This window comes from Camponotus floridanus, unplaced genomic scaffold, assembly GCF_003227725.1.
Source record: "Camponotus floridanus strain SB8 unplaced genomic scaffold, Cflo_v7.5 scaffold100, whole genome shotgun sequence".
Lineage (NCBI taxonomy): Eukaryota > Metazoa > Arthropoda > Insecta > Hymenoptera > Formicidae > Camponotus > Camponotus floridanus.
In genome coordinates, this window is record NW_020229216.1 from 617,534 (window position 1) to 640,902 (window position 23,369).

Consider the following 23,369-nt stretch of genomic DNA (forward strand, 5'->3'; position numbering starts at 1 on the left):
GATATTCTTGTTTTGAAAATATATTTATTTTTAACATGGAAATCTTGAAATGAGATTACATCGCGTTAATTAAAGAAAAATATAATTGCCTGAATAATTGCTTACTTGAATGAAGCCATTTTATATAGTTCAATCGAGAAAAATATATTCTTATGATTTAATTTAAGATTTAATTTTCTTGAATAAAAAAGAAACAATGTTAGATAGAAAATAACATTTTTAAATCAAAGATTATAATTTTCTTAAAGTAGAATTAAATAATTATATATTCTTGAGGTGACAATTACAATATTAAAATAAGACTATAATATTGTCGAAATTTAAAATTATTAAATTCTTCTAAGAAGATTATAAATAGTTACGTATATACGAAACAATGAACACGTTAGTTTAAGTATATAAATTTTGATTTAACACTTGTTTCTTTTCTGTTAGTTTAAGTATATAAATTTTGATTTAACACTTGTTTCTTTTCTGTGTGATAAATTTCTGCTTTAATTTTTAACATGAACGCACCCTTAATAAATATATCAACCGCGTTAATTTTCTTTTAAATAAAGACAGTTTAATAAAGACGGTTTTAACTTCGCGAGTCGAGAGTCGACGCCGATTTCGTAGATATGCCATACGTTTCGAGAGACAGATCGAACGGCAGATGGGACTGCCCGAGCATGATTCGATTTCGATCTCTCGATCCCATAAATATCGGGGCGAGGCAGCCCGGCCGGATAATTACGTATCGCGGCCGTATACGTGGGGCGGGGAAGAACGTGGCGCGCGTTCGATAGGCACCGATATTATGTCTATACGTAGTCGTGGCACGCTTGACCCCCTGACACCTCGGGATGATATAATAATAATTGTTGCATATCGGTAACCGCGCTCTCGCGCGGCTTCTCGCGAAAGAAAACGAAGGACTCGGGGTGGAATCCTTACCCAGGGTGGCCCCGATATACACACAGGGTGGAGCACACTTAACTCGCGCGTCTCACTCGAGAGAGGAAGAAGTGGAGAGAGAGAGATACTGCCTTCGCGCGAAAAAGTTATTAAGCCCGAGGGCTGCGCGAGTCGACCTCTATGCAAGGCCGAAATCGAAGAGTTACGTTTCGAGGTATCGAGGCTGAGATAATTAAAAGTACCTGACGCGATTGCTTTTTTATTGTATAATAAAACTCATTAGCTTCCTCAATTTTGTTACTATTTTTTTTCGTCTCTTTTTAGTGACTACTCATAACATTTGTTATTATTTTTAATTTCTTAAGTATTTGATTTTATTAAAAATTATTATAAAAGTAATTTGATGATCTGCTCGTTGTTATAATCATTGTTTGCATGTTTTAATTTTGTGTGTTTTAAGTGAATGCGATATTTAATATTATTGAATTATTAATCTCCATTCCTTAGTTGAATCAAATGCTAAAAAATATAATATTGAAAATAGATGCTTCTCTTCGTAAAGTGGGAAATAATTTGAAAATTCTTTTCTTTCCGAAATGATAAATGCACGACTGTTTTTAACATGCAAGAAACGGAGATGCATTCGACCAATTTAACTTCCCCCTCGCGAAGAAAATCCCCTCCCTCAGCTGATCTCTCGTCTGAGAACAACGGAAGCTGCGTAGAGGGAAAAAAATGGGCGCTTCTAATTGTTGGCGTATCACGAAGCGAATAATAAAGTGCGGAAGGTAGAAAAAAGGAAAGAAGCAAGGGACAATCGGTCGTGTGCAGTAGAGCGATGATCGACCAAGCATGAAATACGTGGCCATTAACGGCCATAACCATTACTGATTCGACAGAATTGCGAGGTTAGCGTGGCCCGATCTCCCTTACGTGCTTTACTTACCTGTCAAGAAATTAGCATATTATCTGAGCGGTGGCTCCGCTGCCTCCGAATCTCTGGGAGAAACGCCGCGCACATTTCCTCCCCCTCCCCCTCCCTCTCATTTCTCCTTTCTTTGCCTCTTCCCTCACGGTTTTCGAAGTCTTGAGGCGCTCGCATCATTACAGTCATTAAAACGGCAATAAGCTCGGAGTAATTAAAACCTCGATAAGTTCAACCGCTTTCTATTCGTCGCGCTTTCCCGTTCGGACACGAAATTCGTCAGGATCCATTTATTGCGTTAATTAACTTCCAGTATATGCAGAGCAATATTATTCGTAATGAAGGAGAATACGGATTAACGCAAAATTAATTTTCGCATTCAATAGTTTTAAATTTTCGGATAATCGTGTATCAAATAATTTAATTTATTATTCTAGTTTATTACTTCTTTGTAATATTTTTTTTCTTATTTTCCTTAAATTTCCATAAAAAATATAGAGAAATATTGTTATATATTTTTAATAATTAAAATCAAAGGCAACTTTTAATCTCTTTTTTAATAAGGCGAATAAAATAAACATAGTTTATTTATTTTTATTTATGTCGTGATAAGTATTTTACCGCTCAAATATTTCGTTGTTAAAAAAAAGAGCTTGAAAAACATCGTTTCATCACGCGATCCGAAACGATCGATTTTACGGTCTGCATCAATATCTCATCTTTTCCCATCAAACCAGTTTCGCGTTAATTTTTCAATCCGCGAACCCATTGAACTGATCGTGATCTTTAACGATCGCAGAAAAAAGGCAAACAATTCACATCAGAATCATGTGCCGGACATTCGAAAAGTCTCGTTGATTCGCAAAGATCATTGCGAATCAACAATTAGGAACTTTGGCGTTTTCTTAAAACTTTGTTGTTGACTCGATCGATTTTAATCGATGAAACGGAGAGATTCGAGCTCAAGCACCGGCAAGATAAACACAAAAGTGCGGATTATCGTAAAAGAAACGCAATATTTAATATATAATATTTCTATACAGTCACTACCTTCGCGAAATTGTGATGCGAGATTATTGATTCTTATAAATTAATTACGGCCCATTTAGCGATTATTTTTTATGTTTTCACATTTTAATGTATTCTTAATTTTTAATTATCACTTATTGCATCCATAAATATATAATATATAATATATATTGCATCCATAAATATATAATATATAAATAATTAATTTTATTTGTTTTAAAAAAGAAAGCTAGATTTCTCTCTCTCTCTCTCTCTCTCTCTCTCTCTCTCTCTCTCTCTCTCTCTCTTAATTCAATTTGTTTAAAAAATTTTTTTTAGTATGATGTAAAATTATTGTAAAGTTATGATTATACAATTTTGATAGGTGCACATTTTCAGAGTTAAGTAAAAAATAATACAACAATAAGTTATTTCTATTCTTCAGGTTTCGCGACGTCAAGCAATAAACCCGAAAATGTTTAACGTAAACGGACATAATTGGATCTCGGAGGAACGAAACGAAATAAAGATCACGGTAGCCTTCTTACGGCATCGCAAACTTAATGGAGTTAACCTCGGCTAACCTAAGTATAATTAAAAACAGAAAATGATCCGAGACGAATTGCTATTATTGATTTGGGGATTTTACGTCATCGTCTTTTCGAGCTTGGTAACGTCTTGTACTTTAATTTGGCAGGAACAGTATCTTTCCAGCGGTATATAAGTATTTCGTGACTACTGCTTCGCAAAATTAAGATTTTATGTACTACTTTTGTGCTATCAAATAATTTAACATTTTACTTAAGAAACTTGAGATGTTATTTTTTAACTATGCAACTATTCTTAATGTCCGTCATTCTGAATTTCACTGAAATCAAGTAAAACATAATAAAATATTAAAATTCGCGATGTAGCACTTATAAAATTACAATTCATTACATATATTAAAAGAGAAAAATAATTTTATTTCCGTCAATATTTGTATTTAAAAATTGAAGCACAAGCTTTTCACATTATTACTTAACGTATGTTTGATGACATTATTTGCATTAATATATATTATTATTCCTCTTCAAATTAAAGTACACACGAGCGATATTTTCGAATGTCGAGTACTTATGCAAAGCAAATCCCAGAATGCATTTCGTTTTCGGAACACGCGCAAAGTAGTATTAGGATACGTATAAAATTCTAGCGTTGAAGAGGCAGATGCACGTTTCGGCGCAATTAACGCCACATGTAATGCGTATCATTGGCCGGTCCTCGTAAACATGAGTGCAAAAAACAATTATTAAGCGGAGATCGAAGAGAAGGTCGATTGCAGGAGGGGAATGAAACCAGGCGAGAACGAGAGGATCCTTAACGCGGAGATCCCACGGTTGTTCCTGCTCCTTTAGTTTCGGCTGCATTCCATCATCCCGATAAATTAGAGCAAATCAAACTCTTAACGTTAGCTTTAACGAGTATGTGTATTTTTTTATTTTGCCCGGATTTTTCATGTCAAAATTCTATGTATTTAATTACAATTTTATTAGTAATCGGTAATATTAATTATTCATATATTTAATTACAAGAATTAATATAATTAATAATACACTGATATATTAATTATTAATAATCAATAATAATATCAATTATATTCATTAATTTGCCTTTTTTCTCGATAAATAAATTTGCAATTAATTTTTTCCTCGATCAATAAATTTGCAATTATTTGTTTAATCAATTTTTTTGTTCAAGCAAGAATTATTTAAAATCGTTGATATTTATACCTTTGATACTTAAAGATTCCATTAAATAATTCTTCAACTATGACTCGTAATGTACAATATTACGCAAATTAGATTTATATTTGTATGCTACACTTTGCGTCATTAAATGTTCAATCCTAAAGTTTATGCATCAGGGAGATCGCATGCACCATTATTACGGGTTGAGAATCGCGTCGGCGCATTTAGCGCTAAATGCGGGATACGAATGCGGGCCCGGGACGTCAACGACGATGCAATTGCATCGATCTCGCGGCTCCTGGCGCGTGTGATTGAACAATTCCAGTTTCTCACGATTACATAGTAGAGTCAGAACGGCCGGCATCGATTTCCGCGCATCGTGCACGGTTTGCTGTCATGATGGCGCGTTTGAATAATGAAAACGGTCTCTCACTGCACAGTCGTCTGGCATATGCGGCGTCGGACGCTGTTGCAATAGCGCGATAGGAACGATAATTAGAACCATTAATTTCTGTTAGGAGAATCAGCCTAACGATCATAGAATCTCCGCCAACAAATATACATATTTCTCAATTATTTTATCGATATTAAATTACGTGCAGGAATTCGCGATCGAATAGATTCGCATAAATTTCACAGTTCGCAGCACGTTCTATTAAAAATGAGAAAAAATGGGCAAAAGATTCTTTAAATCCGTTCCATCAATTACTTCCTATGACTTGACTGCCGCAACAAGTTCTCTAATGAATCTTGAATTATTATTGACGCTAAAGTTACTCGGAGTCATTATTAATATCATTAATTGTATTGTGTACGTATATTAAAATATATTAAATTTCTCGAAATATAATTTAACATTCGTATTGTGTCAATTATTCTTAAGCCGCACGATAAAAGTTTAAGACGAATACAAGAGTTGCCAGATCCGCTCGATTTGTGCGGTGAGATCAAAGATTTAACGAAATTGGACAACGAGTACTTGTCATACACTTGACGTCCCGCGTCTTAAAATACTCAGAACCGCTAATTCGTGGCTCTTCTCGGTTGAGACTGCCCGTTAGTTGGCTTGTGCTGCCAACCGGGTGTCCCTAAAATAACACAGCGTGACAAAGCATCGAAATTGTTATTTGTATACGTACGATATTTTTGTTAAGAGAAAATCCATTAAAAATTTATCAAAAATTCTAGAGATAAAAAAAGTATTTAAAAAAATACATCTTGAATAATAAATATTTGTACTTAACAATTCCTCTAATTATTAGATAAGTAAAAATAAAATCTATAATATTATAATGCAATATTTCAAATCATGAATTGAATGCTACGATTGAAAATGAAACAGTGATGCTAGATTGATTGAAATGTATTTTCATTCTAATTAGAAACGATTGTTGTAATAAGTCAATGGGCTCTGCAAATCGTTGTACCAATTAATTTTCTCAGATATATGCTATGGAACTGTATCATTCTCGACGCTTCAATCGACAGAAGAAAACTTTTCGAATTATTCGGACAACATTCATATCTATCGAAAGCTCGAGGAGACATCGTGAACGGAGTGAAAAATTGCAGAGAATTGGAGTGGGATGAGGAGCGGATTGGTACCGCCATGAAATTGCATATTTATAAAATGCAAATTCTAATTGCGGTAATAGGAACGCGAAATTAACGATTGCATTTAAAACGCTACATCAACGCGTGGCACATTTTAACTCACGTAATATACCGTACGATAGATTGTGTCTCGTGCTACTCACACGGATATTTGCATTTGTATTTATGATCGTACATAAAAAATAATAACGTGGGACACACTATACCGACAGGTTTAAACCAACACACCGCAGAATCGTACACATATACGAATGACGTTGTGCCATTATATCGACGTATACACCATCCATTGAATAATTACATGTTCCGTATTAGTGCAATTAACGATATAATTGAATACGTGTTTTATATACATCATCTACTCTCACCGATTACTTTCTTTTTTCCGAAAGCAATATTATCGATACCATTTTTCCCCCCAAGATCAGAATATTTTAGTGACGCACACGCTCTATTTTCCTGATTTGACAGCGCGTATGAGTTCCGCTTCAATTAATGATTTTAATTAAGAATATGCTAATTTAGATAGTAAATTAGAAATCAGAACCTGCCCCGATATTTTCTAATAAAAAATAGTTTATGTAATTTATATTAGTATTTATATTATAAAATTTATATTAGTATTAATATTATTAATATTGTATAAAAAAGGAAAAACAAAAGTTCTATTGTTACATTGTCTATTAATTACATCATAGACGTCAATTAAAGGAAAAACAAAAATTCTATTGTTACATTGTCTATTAATTACATCATGGACGTTAATTAAAAATTTTTCTAATGTGGAAATTACCGTACTATTATAATCATATATAATTATAACAATAATTTGCGAGTTCTGCTAAAGACAGCAATCTTATTTTCTCCGAAGAAATTTTACAGTGATAGAGATCTAAGATGTTTCATATTCTTTTGGAGCTTTATTTACATCCAATAATTTAATGCACGCAGCAGACTTTTGATAACATCACCTAATTTCTTAAAACTGATACCAAATGTCAAACGATGATGGCCCGATGTCGAACGCTGTTTTTGCAAAAAATAAAAATGATATTTTCGTCTCGCCGAGCGAACAAACGGACGACCACCTTCCTATAGGCGGGACTTGCATTTCGTGATGCTTTCATGTCAGGTACGTAAACAGTCGGTGAATGTGCGTTATAAGGGTTAGACTGGCAGTCAGTCCCGCCTACCAGGCGGAGAGAACTTTCGCACACCGGCGTATTACGTGGTCCGATACCGGAAGGAACTTTCGTTATTTTGTATGAAAACGCACCCTACACGCCGGCATCCTGCGTCTGGTCGTCATCTTTTTTTTTTTCGTTCCCCCTAGGGAGAAGCCGGCTCGTGTCACTCGCTGCGATGTGCGTTTCCAGGCACGATTGGGTTCGGCGAATATTTTTTTCAAATACTGCGAGCGAAAGTCGATAAATTTTCCCGCAAAAAACATAATTAAATTAAATTATATTTTTGCCAAATTTAGAAATATATGTTATTGATTATTAACAATTTTGTGACAATAAAGTACAATTTTAACTTTGTCTTTTCTTAATAATTTTAATTCAACATTCTCTTCTAATGTCTAAATAAAAAAAACAACTATGTACGATTAATATATTATATAATATCATTTGAATATTGGCATATAATTTCTTTAGACAATGTCAAAAAAAATTATATAATATTATTAAAAATAATTATTATTGTATAAATATGAAAATAAAATATTTCTGAAAAATTGACTAATACATTTTTGCAATAAATTTTTTAATTTCTTATCTAAGAATACATATTTCTAAAACGCTCAAAAGAAATTAAAATTGTCGCTAAGAATATCCAACGCTATTTTGACATGATACGCGTAAAAAAAGCACATAAATTCGTGTATCTCCACATTATAATAATTAGAACACTACATCGCGGATGTACTTTGCATTGATTAATTGCATCACGTCGTTTCATTTAAACAGAAATTGAAGTCGATCAGACCGCGAGTTGATTACGCACGTGGAGGCAATTAATTCTTACGCGCGTTAATTTACGCCGGAAGAGGTTTTTGTATCGCCTAGAGGAACGGAATGTCTGCCGCTTTGTGTTCATTAACGATTTTCCGGCTTTTTTCCGGCTGCGTGCATTGCGTATCAAACAACTTGAAACCTAATTATACTTATGCGTCTGAATATAGGCGTCGTGTGAGTAAACACATGGAGAGAAGCGTGTTCATCTCCCACGTGCGGTCGCCCAAGGTGTGCAATATATCTAACAGTCGGAACATATCGTTTCTCCCGAGAATTATCTGATTGAAGAATCTTAATATATCGAATATCTCTCAACCATAATGTATAATAATACAAATATTTTTAAGAGTATTTTATTTGTAGTTATTTAAAAAATACTGTTTATAAAATATCAATTATTCTGGTTGAAAGATGGAAATATATGAGATTTGATATTATTGCATTTTTTTAATATTTAAAAAATACAGTAGCGTTTAACAAATTTTATAGATTTTTAACTACTATCATCGTTTTTAGTTTGTTGACGTCCGTTATGTAATTGTCATCAATTTAGACATCTCATAGAAACATCGATATATATCGCCCTTATGTAATTGCCATCAATTTAGGCATCTCACAGAAACATCGATATATATCGCCAACAGTCATTAAGAGAAAGAGATAACGTATCTGTTTATTAATCTGTCAATATAGATCGCGACGTTTTGCACAAAACTGGAAACGTGCAGGTGCAAGGATATTAACACGCTGCATACGTTCGTTAATTAACGTTCCCCTCGTTAAGTATCTCGGCGATCGATAAGTATCTCGGCGATTAATAAGGTATATATTCCGCTTTCTTTGACGCGCCCGTATAAGCGATCGTAATTTAAGGGGAAGGAGAAGAAGCGCATGTTGCGAAAAAGTTAAAGAAGGAAAAAAAGCAAGTGACGAAGGTGACAAATTGAAACGAATAATGGCTAATGCAACGTATATTATAAGCAAACAATATTATAATGAAAAATTGAAAAACGCACCTTTAATTTTCTCATTTTTAAGATTAATGAGACGACTTACGAATTTTTCTCTCAGAGAGAAAGAGGATAAATTCGTTCAAGAATCTACGCACAAATGAGACGTGTATGCATTATTTAGAATGCTACATTAATTTAATAATAAATTATTATTATTCAATATTATTATACAAAATTATTGTTATTCAAAATTTTGCGAATATTAATTAGAAGAGTTCTTTTCTTTCTTTAATATTTTTATTATTACCGCAAGAATCTTACGGTTGGATACTGACGTTTCAAAAGAGTAGCCTTGGATTGGTAGCTTGAAAAATGATTCGTTTCCCTATACATTTTCCCATTGGCTGAGGGATTAAGGGTGAAAGTGATCCAACAGCATTTCATCTCCCTATTGATAAAAAAAATACACTCCCTCGAACTTTCTCCTCAAGACATTCTCTAGAAAAATCTTGCGTATCCTATTCTTATATCTCGTTACATCGCTTATAATCGCATATAATCTCTTATAATCGCGCGAAACGTTTGCGGAGAAAAGCGTTCGGTTGATTCGCCACAAGTCGTTATCGCGATATTCCCCTTTGCCTCTTCTTTTTTCCCTCTTCTCTGCCTCTTTTTCTCGAGAAAAACGTATTCGTATCACCAACTGGATCGCGGTAAGAGAAGCGGCAATTTCTCGCGTTCTTGCGTCTCTCGCTCGCTTTCTTCAGCCCCAGCCCCGGGTAATCCAATTCACCATTATATCCACTTCTTTTCCGCAAATGGGCGCGGCTGCGCGCTGAGTAATTCGCTACGCTTCCCTTTTTCTAGGCTTTCCCATCCCACGGGAATGCAACCTGCTACTGCCGCCGCCTCATATCGTCTTTTCACGGGGAATTGTCGCGTCCTCGGCGGGGGAGGAGAGCGAGGGACCGTAGGGAACAGTTACAAAGCGTACTATAAACGTGATTAATCCGCAAGCGACCGCGTCACGAAGGCGCGCGCTGTCAGCTGACAAGGAACACTCGCGCGAGCGGATCTCTTATGATTTTAAAATGATGGAACATGATATGCTTGTAAAGCAAGAGCAATGTTAATGATTAAAATGCGTTTTCCAGGACTTGGCTAAATAAGATTATTTTTTATATTTATTATATATATATTATTATTTAATATATATTATATATATTATTATTTAATATACTATCAAAAAATTTTATTTTGGGAAATTTGTCGAAACAGATATACTTGTAACAAATATTTATAAAATTTGAATAAACTATATTATTGTGTGACATATAAATGTATATTTTCAATATTTTTATTACATGTATCGATAAATCTTCTTTCATTCATTGTAAAATTTTCGATAATATTGTCACTGCAGTATCTGCGTCTGTCACGCATAAGATTGAGAGACTGGAAGACATTTGCGAGGTTTTTTAAAATATTCATGATACCATTTAATATTACATTGAATAAATGAAACAATTGCAGCTCTAATAAAAAATAAAAAAAAATATCCTCTCCCCGGCGGGGAATCGAACCCCGGTCTCCCGCGTGACAGGCGGGGATACTGACCACTATACTACCGAGGAATTCACGATGAGAGGAAGAAGATTTGTGGAATACACATAGTTGTAACAAATATTTACAAATGTAACAACAATATGTAACAAATATTTATATAAGAATACATTTATATGTCGCACAATAATATTTTATAAAATTTCATCATATTTCTGCATCATATCTATTTTTTAATTAACTTACTTGATAAAAATATAATACACAAGTTATATATATTATATATCTTATATCAAAGTCGTGCATTTTTATTTTAATTATTTTTTTAATCAATATTTTAAAGTCCATATTTTATTAGTGACAATTGAATCGAATTTTCTTCAGAATTTATTATTAAATTTAAACGAGTTTAAAGAGACAAAAGAGAGCAAATACAAGGAAGTACAAAAGTGCATTCAGAGATGTAAAATACAGTTACATATTTATACCCGGATAAAACATCTCGACATCGCGGATAAATGCTAAGTGAAAAGTTGAAGAACCGCAATGCTGTTTTCGTGGATGTAGGTGCGGATGCGATTTCCGCCAGAATCGTGCAACTCGCGTGGCGTAAATTTCTCGCACACCGACGTGACAGACACGCATCCAGACGAGGCGCGCGAGTCGTGTATTAATATGCACCGACTAGGAAATAAATCCTTTTTGCCCAGAACGAGGCACGATTTCCATATCTCTGCGCGAGAAATATTTGCCGCTTCGGAGCAATAAAAAGGAGACAAACTGCGATGAAAAAGAGAGAAAGAAAGAAGGTAAAAAGAGATAAAAAGAAATAAGAAATAATTCCAAAGAAGAGAGAGAGGGAAAGAGAAGAGCGATTAATCTAAGAGCGATGTAGCGAAAATTATGAAAATTTCGGCGTCGCGGACGCGCCAGGATGGACGAGGACGACGTCGACGGCGAAGTAAATGCGGCGAGGAGGCAAAGGCCATTAGAATCTTTCGCAATTACCGAGCTGGATTAAATTAGTACCCCGAGGTTTCGCGTGCTCGCTAATGGCCTTAACTGTTTGTAAATGTAATCGTGGATCCTTACATATGCAAGTGCATACGCGCGCGAACGTACCGTATACGTATGCACGTATAGATTTGTGTGCGGCTGTGTGTACAGTAGATTTATACCGTGTGTATGCGCGAATGGGCGCAGATATAATAGACTACACTATTGTAGGACTCGTCCGTCCGTCGTACTGGCTATCGCGGTGATTCGTCTGCGTGAACAGTAGTTTAAGTAATGTATGAAAACAGGCCGGGTATCGTCGATTTTTTAAGCCTTCCTTTTCATCTCGATCTCGTTTTGCTCTTTTTCTTTCATTGAAAGTCAGACGTTAAGTTATCTTTGACGTTAAGTTATCTTGACGTTCTTTAAAAGTACAGATGTGTATACTATTATATATTATTTTTTTTAAGTAATCAATTAACATTCTATTATAAAATTTTTTTTCTTAAAGTAACAATTTAGTAAACATAGATGAAAAGATAATAGATTTATTGAACATAGATGAAAAGTAATCAATTTTTGTTTTTCCTTATACTTTGATGCAAAATAATCGAGCAGGAATATATGAAATAGATAGGCTTGCAAAAATAGACTTCCATTAATAAGGACTTAGTTACCTGATTTATCACCAATGAATTTCCTCGCGGAACATTTATGATGCACAGGGAAAAATTATGCAAGATGATTTACCTGAAACACAAAAGAAAAAAACAAGATTATTTTACCACAACGGTGAATGATATCAATCTTTTTGTACGATAAAGAATAGCCATACATTTAACTTCTCGACGTAAAACATTAAAATGCACGAACGAAAAAAGATTCTTTCATGCTCTTTCTTACGAGCAAATTAGTTTTTGTGTATATATCTTAATTAATATCAATAATTAAAATTTCCTCGTAAAATTAAAATTATGGCATGCTAATGATAACTTTGTCAGGAACGTATCGATAAAATAATACAGATGTGTTTAATGTCACGGAACTCCGTGATCGAAAATTCTGCACCGTAATGCATCGATCTTATCCTTATTCATTTAACTTGAGTACGTCCCCGCAATGAAATACGATTGATGAAAGACGCCGCCGGCTAGTCGTTGATCGCGCATGTTGTCGCGAGTGACTGCTGATATCAGAAAGACTATAAGTCCGTTAATAAGTCATTTAATCGGCCGAAGGCATCGCGGCGTGGCGTCATTCGAATGCGTTTTCTTAAGTAAATAATACATCATCGCAGCGACGTCCAATTTACAAAGTTTTATCGATCGTTTACACGACGAAATAAATTTTCGATAAGGAAACGGAACATTCATCTTTATTCCTCGTGCAGATCTCAGATATCTTTTACAATCAAATTTCAATTACAGATAAGTGACGTAATTACAAATATCAGTCGTCAATTCACGTGTATGTGTGAAAATTTATAGAAAATTAAACCATCAATAGAAAATCACATTTAAATTTTTTTAATATATCAAATAATTTTTTTTATGTTTGACAGATTAAATATTTCTATCTGAAATCACATTGGAATAATCTCGTTTTATAATATAATATTTGATAGTACATTTGATAGTACATTGTAGCCTAGCAACGTTGTATGCAAACAATACGCAGCAATTTTAAATTGTTTAAGAGAAAGGAGAGATATAATTTTGTTTAATTTGCAAATTTTCGCGTGTTAATATGCAATTAAAAAACGATTCGAATATTCAGCTTCCCGGCCTCCGTGTCACAGCGCACGAAATTTATGCATTTAATTAACTAACTCAATCCTTACATTGCCGATAACGTTAAACGTCACAGGGAGAGGGTTGGTGGAGGATAAGAAATAAGTTAGCGACTTACCACGACAGCTGATATCGCGACAACTCACAAAAAATCATATAATAAATTCTTCAATCAGCTATCGCACTGTATAATTAACAAAATTAATCGCTATTTTCCCTTAAGAGAGTAGTACGCATATAGATATTTCTTAAATAGATCTTTAAATATTTATTCTCTCAAAAAAAGAGAGATATAATTAAATTATCAATTATATTTGCTATTTACAAAATTGTTGAATAAAAATATTTTAATCGTTTACTTTGTTTTCAAAAATCAATAAAAGAAAAAATATTTTGTAAGATTTTATATTCTTATAATAGGAGTTAATTAATTAAATAAGAATATTCTCTAATCATATAAAATCAAAATTAAACTCTTATTAATTTTGTTGAATCGACATGTATTGGTTAATTTATTTTCAAAGATTGGTTATTTCCTTTTCTACGCCAACATGTGACAAGATAGAAGGAGATGATGATCGAAGATGGTGAAAAAGAGAGAAAGAGAGAGAACAGTGGGAACTACTGATACCGAAGAGACTTATGTGCTCGAGCTTCACCATCGTAACCCACATCTTGACCGGAAATTAGCCGGAGAAAAATTAGCCGCGGCCGCGCGCGGCTATCGACGAAAATCACCGTGGAAGGTATGCGCAATTTTTTCGTGTACGCGATTTATCATTGTCCAGACATTTATGTAACGAGTTTTTGGGAGGCCAAAGACCGCGCGAATAAATATAAATTTGAAGATTGCCTTAATATTAAGATTGCATCTTAAATTTTGTCTTTGTACACAAACGCTTAACTTGATTAATTTCTGACATAAATTTTAATTTATTCTTTCTCTCTTTCAATTTTTCATTATCACAATAATGCAACATAATTTCAAATATATTAAAAAGATAATAAAAATAAAATATCAAAATATTAATCAAGATAGAAAAATTTGTAAATGCGAAGAAATACACAACTTTTGAGTTACACATAGCTTTGTCAAGTATCGAAGTAAAAATTTCTATCAACTTTTTATCGAAAAATTCAATAAAATTTTAAATATTGAAAATAATCAAGATAAAATATCAATAAGAATATTAGTCAAGAAAGACAAATTTACAAATACGAAGAGATAGACAATTTTTAACAATTATATACATATCTTTATTATTGTTAAACATCAAAGTAAAAATCTCTCTCGCTATCAAAAATTTGAACATAATTTCAAACATTGAAGATAATAAAAATATTTATCAAGAGTGCAAAATTTGCGAGTGCGAGAAATGCACAACTTTTGACAGCTACACATGTATACAGCTTTGTTTCTGTCAAGTAACAAACAAAATCTTTCTCTCTCTCTCTCTTGGGTTTCTTTCTTTCTTTCTGGCGAAGTGTTTACCTAGATCGAGCCGCATTTATGATTTTGCCGTAGAAGTTGGCATAGGATGCGACTGCGGCATGGTAAAATATGGAAATACGTCAGCCCTTTAGGGCATATCTGAGATAAGCGCGTTTCTACGGTGGATATTAAGTAACATTAGGCCATTACTTTCGAGTCTGGCTCGGCGGAACTTCGCAGGGGAGTCTGACTTTAACTCGGCACGCCTCTGCAAATTGTCCGACCATTAGCGTTACATCGCGCAAAGATGAATACGTGCATACAAATATATATACGCGAATGCGCGCGCGAGCGCGCGATGCCAATGGCCGATTCGGCGCGAGTAATCTCTTTTTTCCCCTCTCGAACGAATCAAATTATCGATCGATGGAATACGTAAAAGTACGATTGGCGATGTGAGAATGAGAAGACCAACCGAGCCGACAACGATTAGAATCAACGCCGCGAGGTGTGAAATAATAGCACTCATCGTGACTCCGTCAAGAAAACAGCTTTGTGATTTATGCAGTATGATTTTCTTATATTAGCCTCATCCGTTTAAGAAAAATGTCAGTGTAAAATCAAGTTTTGTTGAAATTCTATGATTCTTCCTCCTACATTTTTTATACCGATATAAATTCGACTAACTTTGGAGAATAAAAAATACATCTCCTCTTCAATTAACATTAAATAAAATAGACTGTAATCTTAGCTCACATTTTTCTCTTTAACTATTAAATAAAAAATATGGATATTCGACAAAAAATTGACACAAAATTATAAAGAATTAATCACAGCTGGATACGTTATGCGATTTTTCCCTAATTTTGTATTATGACACATGAATTATGGATAATAGAAATTGTTTCTGAAATACGTTAGAAATAGATGACGCAAATCGCGTAGGAAAATATCACGTGTAAATACAATCGCAAGAGGGAAGATGCTTATCTCGTCTTAAAAAAAAGGTAGTTTTCGCATGACGTATCGCTCATTCATGACGTCCGGCGGTTTGCGAGTATAAATAAAAGAATAGAGTACACTCGTGCACATACACATATCTCGATTTATGCACCTACCGTCTCTAATACCGCCTCAAACGCGTACACGTATAGATATATGCCGATACTCTTTCGCACACATAACGGGCCATGAAAAGGCGTATGGCAGGTGGTCGTATAATAGTTTGCATATTCATTGGTTTTCTGGCTTATCGGGACCATATCATCAACGGCGTACTTAATTGACTTCAGATTCTCTCATTAGCGCCAATGGATTAATTCCGAAACTTCATTGCGACTCGACGGAGCAAGAAACGGCAATCGCGTTCCAGGAAATACACGCGAAAAAATTAATTGCACTCGAAATTTAAAAGGAAGTCTACGTCAGAGACAAATTTTAAAAGGAAACGACATTTTTAATTCAGAAACTTTTACTTTCAAAAGTGCGCTGCAGAAAATTCCACCGTTTCCATTAAGAACCGCGCGTGGATACCAGCGTCATGTCCGTTATATAATTTACAGTATTACGTTTTACGGTGGTTATACTTCGTAATTGCGGAACGTTGCACACAAAGGCGGCGCATCCGTAAAGTTCAATGAGTCGTGATATTTATCGCCGAGAAAGAGAGAGAGAGAGAGAGATAGATAGAAAGAGATAGAACGCAGTTTTCAAATTCTCGGGACTTTCCACGGCGTACAACAATCACGATGATGATTCTATATCTCCTGTCCCTTCCCCCCCTCGGTAATTGACGTGTGGTACACGTGTAAAACTTGTATAGGTTGCCGCGTGCACTCTCGCTCTTTTTACTTTGAGCGCGCTCCGATACCTGAGCGATCGTAGAAAATTCATCGCGGAACTTTCAAAAGCGAGTTCGTGCTTCGTCGTGCACGACGACGACAGAAAATTTCGACGTCCTACGCGTCTCTAGACTTCATAATCGAGGATGTAATTTCGAGCAGTTATATCCAGGACAATTTACCGGGCACTTGCCGCAACGCGCCAAGTCTAGCCGGTTGAAAGGAGTAAATAATACCGGACGAATGCCTCCGAGTTATTAGCGAGCTTGCACGGGAAACTTTCCAGACTATTTTTTCTTTCTTCAGAAGGGTAAAAGATATGTGACACGAACCGCTGGAAATTCCGACGTTCTCTGGAATACCCTTCATGCACGGGATAAGTGCATTTATTGCGATATTTTCTACTATAAATAAAATTTTATATTTGTTACGATATTTTTTTATTATACTTTTATTATATTGTATTTTTATTATATTTTTTTATTTTATATTTTATTATATTTTATTATATTTATTGTATTTTTATTATATTTTGTTCCTAAATGTTTTCCATTCTATCAGATTTGCAAATAGAAAAATCATTCTTAATATATTTCAACTTCAATTTAGTGTCTTCGATTTATGCAGAAATAAGCTATAATATTTCTGTTCTCGTTTCTAAATATTAAAAATTATTAATTTTCAAAACAATTTTTCAAATTAATCATCTAGAAAATAAAGTTTTTCATTTTATTTCTCTTGACATATCTATGATTAAAAAAAGCTTCGATTTTGCAATTAATTGCAAAGTGGAAACTTAACAACACAATTAGAAATAGGATGTTTTGCAAGTGATACTCTTGTGGAAAAATCTTTAAAATAGGAATACTTTTGCTATACGTTTACCACAGCGCGACTATCATGTTGCAACCGCGTCCACAGATTATTCTTAAAAGCAATCAATTTTTCTGACTCGGTCGCTAGGTGCAAACTTGAAAGCAAAAACCAATCGATACATATAATCGATACATATAATCTTGAGAAGATTTTCTTCTCGTCCTTAGCTACTATGATTTAATCTGTTTTAATTATATTAAAAATATAATTTCATTTCTATCAATCATCAATTAAGTACACATAATGTCTCAACACAACTACTACTTTTCTACTGTATTTTATCTTAAATATTGAAAACAGGCTCCTATCAATCTTCCTTCTTTAATAAAAATTTAATGATGCATTACTGTTTATCATAATTTTCTTAATTTTCTACATTATATCTCGTTAATTGAATTTTATTACTGTATGTCGTTCTTATTTGAAATTTAATTAAAAGTTAAAATTCATTAAAAGTTAATCTTAAAATTTTAATATATTTTTTGAGAAAAAATAAAATTATACATATATTGTTCCAGCAATTATTGTTGTCCTTTTGTAAATTATTTAACGATGTTATGCTATGTTATTTCGGCCATTATCCATTCACGCGCTATACAAACGATCGTTTAAAACGTGCGTTAAGTTTCGTGTAAATATTAGAATAGATGAGCGTAGAACCTTCACTAATGAAACGAGCATTTATTATTTATATCGCGACAATCAACAACGTACTACGCAGCAAGTTACGTTCGTGTCGAGAATGTGCCATAACTTTGGCCCGCGATGATTACAATCTAAGCTTTGTTACGTATAATCACTACCACAATGTATCTTTGAATTATATTTATTTTCAGATCTTAATCGGAGAGGAGTCAAAAATGTGGCTCCCAGATTAAGTTTACGCCGTATATACGGCACTATTATATTGCGCTCGTATCGTGATAAATTCTTTCCGATAACGGCACGAAGAAGTTATCAATAGAAATTTGCATATCTCCCTGTACTTATTCTTTACTTCTACATTAAAATTTATTACTCACATTTTTTCTTTTGATGAAAAATTTTGGAAAAAATAGTTTTATATCACATGTTTATTAATGTGTTTTAAATTTTTCAAATAAAATATTTTTCATCAAAGAAAAATTAGCGTAAATTATATATATTAATGTATTTTTTTTTTACTAACAATGAAATACTTGATTAATTTTATAAAAGATTTCAATGTCTTCCTCTCCCTTTCTCTCTCTTTTTTTATTCTCGAAAAAATGGAAAATATTAGTCCATATAATCTTTTCTATTTCTCGCAAGCATTTTAAGCTCTTAGAGTAAATATCATTTATTGTTATGTCACAATTATCAATTTTGCAAATTTTGTACTGTCTTCTTAAATCAACGTAGTATTTTATATATTTGCTATTCGCGGACTGATGAATAAATCGATTTGTCAATCGTCTCTGAAGCCACATGTGCGTAATATAAATTAATTGCGATGTCAAGAAAGCCCGTTTATCGAGCGGTCCATGAGTGGGCGGTCTTAGATCGGAGCGTATACTTAAAGTGTACTTCAAAAGTCGCACAGTTAGTCTCAATTATACTAGTACTAGCAGCTAAATTAAATTTTCAAAGTCAATTGGCTAAACTGTGAATTAAAAGAAGACAAAATAATCTTAATTGTTTTTTAACCGCATATTGTATCGTCGATTAAATAAAATTACATAAGAGAAATTAGTACGCGAATCAAAAGTAAAAGTAGCTCGTTTTCACATCATAATCTATCAGAACGACACATTTTACAGGTGATGCGCGTATACCAAGCTTTAAGTTTTATTAGATTTGCTCGCATGTGCGATATAACCGTATCTCGTTAATTAGTAGAGCGCTCGTTAGCTAACTTCTTCAATGTACATTCTTCTCGATTATCGCAGCATTAGGATTGAACGTTTTCACCTTTCGTCACGTAATAATGTAATTTGTTTCCTGAAATTCCTCGTTCATTTAGATACGAACTTCGTAAACAACATATGCATTTCTAAATAATTTTTCAAAGAAGCGACCTTAACACAAAATACTTAATTTTCCACGAATTTTTTTCTATCGTGCTTTTTCGCTGATAAATATTTAACGACATTATAAGGGCAACGCCCATATAAATATACGAGTGTGCAGTGCTGTTTTTTTTTGCTCGATATGTTTAATTAGCATAATTTCATGCCCGCCAGTACTGGCAGGTGGGACACGAGCGAACGGCCTCGCTTCCGGCAGGCATTCGAGGAAAGTCACTGCCGCTTCAACGCGATTTATTTAACTCAATTACGCGAAAAAATTAAACGCTAACGGCCAATACACTGAAATTGCGGAATAAGTTTCGTGAAACATAAAAAACAAAAAAAATCAAATCTGTCGAATTTTCTCCATCAGAAGCAAAATACAGATGACAGTCGACCACGTTGAAGCACTGTAATAAGATTTATCAATCTTAATGATTAATTGAATAATTGCTACAACATGCAATAAATAGTATAATAAAAATATTCTTGTGTGTTTGCAAAAATCGCTTCCCAAGCCTTTCTCTTCTCTTCCAATTCTATAAATTTCAGAATTTTAAATCTTAGAGATTGTCGTAGGTTTTGAATCCTGGTATTCAACGGGGCATAGATTGATGCTATTGTGTGCCTTCGCGCCGCATCAAAAATAGTATATCGTACGCGATTTTTTCTCTCTCTCTCTCTCTTTCTCTGGGACATGCCGCTCACTAACATGCAAATCCCGGCGCAATCATTCTTACAAATTCGAGTTAGGTCGGGTCAGCTTGAGCCAAACTCGGCCCGCAGACGTGTAATCTGCCGAGCTAGCCACTAGGCGGGGTAATGATACGCTCGCGATCTCAGCGTGGGGGGGTATCAAGATAGTAGCGGCCGCTAGTATATCGCTATAGAGAGGTGGTACGATCGAACGCGGTGAGTACTCGGTGAGACAAGTCGGAGCTCTTCAAGACAGGGCGATCTATATTTATGTATACCTGACGCGAGAACGCTTCATCTAGATGTATAACTCGCCGCGCAAGCGGACCAATCCGTCGTATTGTATTCCACTATCATTTGCGAGTAAAACGATCGCGGAATAGCCGCGAATCTCTCGTTGAATAATACGATTCCATCGAATGACGTTCGAGAAATACGTCGGTACTTTACGATTTCGTACGCTTGCAAAAAAGAAGATATTTTAGAGAATTATATTTTTTTCTATATGCGAATGCAAGGGGAAAAACGCGAGTCACTCAAATCAGCAGATTTATCAAAGTCCATGATAATTGTTGGAGAATCATTAATGATACTTTACTCTAACTTTTATGAAATAATTAGATTATTTTAATAGAGTCTCCTTCTCCCAAAATTAATCTTATTGTTAATAATAAATTTATTAATTATATTTTTTCTAAGAAAAAAATATACTTATATTATTTTTTTCTAAGAAAAAAATATACTTAATAAATTTATTATTAACAATAAGATTAATTTTGGGGGAAGGAGACTCTTTGTATTAAAATAATTTAATTATTTCATAAAAGTTAGAGTAAAGTATCATTAATGATTCTCCAACAATTATCATGGACTTTGATAGATCTGCTGATTTGAGTGACTCGCGTTTTTCCTCTTGCATTCGCATTTTGCAAAAGCATTCATTCCGTAGTTTCTTGCGAGACGTAATTAATTAAACGTCAGATAAACAGAACTCTGCAACTGCGCGAGACTCTAATTGTTAATAAGTAGTGCGAAAGAGTATCTAGTGTAAATTAACGAGGATGCTGTGTTACGTTGGGCGGAATTATTTTACGCTATTTGCTTCTAAACGCAGCTCGCATAAAAAATTCTTTGTAGATACGCCCTCGTATGTATTTCCACGCGATGCACCGCGAGTTGCAGCCATTTTATCAACCATATTTGCGTTTCCAAAAGTAATTTAAATCTAAAATTATATATCTAAACATTTGTCCAAATTATAATTTTTTTGCAATGTCTGACGTTAATAGATTTAGCGTCCAACAAAAAGCAATCAATTTTATTAATTAAATACTTGCGATTATGATAGAGTCATCGCAAAAGCGAATAAAAATTTCAAATAAAATATCTATATTTAATTCATGTATTTATAATATAAATATTTATATTATATTCGGCGTTTCATTCCTCTAAACCGTGTACTTGACATGGACCGAGAATATGCCTTTATTATGTGGTTTTCAACCTAACAAAGCATCGAGTTGATACGTGTTTGCTAAATACGAGGCGAAAATTATCTGTACGCGATTACTGTTATTATTCCTTCAATTGAAGTGTCTTTAAATCTGAGCGCGTCCCGGCAGTTTTTTAATTACTACCCGCTCGCGATGTAACGCGATTTCGAGTATGATCCTGAAAGTTAATTGTACGGACGAGAATTCGACACAGCGTAGATAATTTTTTCTGAGATAATTTTTTTACGCGAATCAAAAGTTACTCGCTAACCGTAAGTTAGTCCGGTAATAATACCGGTTGCGGATAATATAGAGGTACAATGCGCGTCTTTTTTACATGATGTACATGTGTCTGTGTATGCGTGTGTACGAGTATGTATAAGAGATATCGTACACGCAACTACCGTGGTAATAGTAATTAAGCCTTTGCACGAGGATGTCGCTCGTTCGATAATTTAATAGAATTAATTTCTTATCTTTTGACAAATGTCTATATGTGCGATATTTTCCCTAATTTATATAATCTTTACAAATTAATATTCATTATTGTAATTTCCATATAAACTTATATTCTGGCAATTTTACATATTAAAGATTACCTTGCAACATTTTAGTTACAAGAGAGTTAATTATATAAAATCTAACGTAATTCATGAATTAAAGTTTAATGCGAAAAAAAAAGTGTATGATCGCATAAATTATTATACATTACTAACGTATTGTATCATAAATTATGGAATATATATCAACGTAAATTGATTATAATATGCACAATTTATATCATTAGGTATATGTTACGACAAACAAATTACGTCAGAGTCGGAATCCTCACGAGTTAAACTCATGTGTTTCCTTTGTAAAAAAATAAAGCTATACAAAATATTCTAGCTAAAGTATTTTTATAGACACGCGATTTATTTATGATGTATTGATGCATAAAATATGTACGTCGATCTTGTTATTTTTGATATCAATTTACGTTATAAATAATATATATATATATATATATATATATATATATATATATACACATGTATGCGAGTGGAGTTTCCTGGGCAAGAAAAATTTATAACGTCCAAATGATCATCAACAAGCTTTATAATTCACTGAAAACTAATAATAATAAAGAATATATATATATATATATATATATATATATATAAATTACTTTTCACTGTCTAATTACTATGCCTTCTCTTATTGAATCAACCAAAGAAGTAAATAATCGAAGAAAGAGAATTTGATAATGAAAGATAGATTGAAGCAAAGTATGGGAAATTTTATCATTTTAATTTTGTCAATATCAAAGTTTCGAGATTAACTACCATCATCAAACTATTCTATGATTAAAATTCGAAAGAAATCGTAGAATTTATCTCAAAGATAAAAAGAAATTTAAATACTAGGTCGTTGCAATTTTGACAATTTTGAATATATTTCTGATTATATTAATGCGAATCTGTTTTACGTATAAATATTCGCAGAGAAAAGCCAATATCCTTCGACTAAG

General features: G+C 33.6%; 1 protein-coding gene and 1 non-coding gene across 5 annotated transcripts in view; both read right to left on the minus strand.

The window, feature by feature from the left end:
• The window catches only part of LOC105249529 (aryl hydrocarbon receptor protein 1), a 193,625-nt gene that overhangs the window by 129,031 nt on the left and 41,225 nt on the right, over positions 1-23,369 (minus strand). The gene's annotated exons all lie outside the window — the stretch shown is intronic.
• On the minus strand, positions 10,708-10,779 carry Trnad-guc. Its single transcript has one exon. It is a non-coding gene; the product is annotated as a tRNA-Asp (tRNA).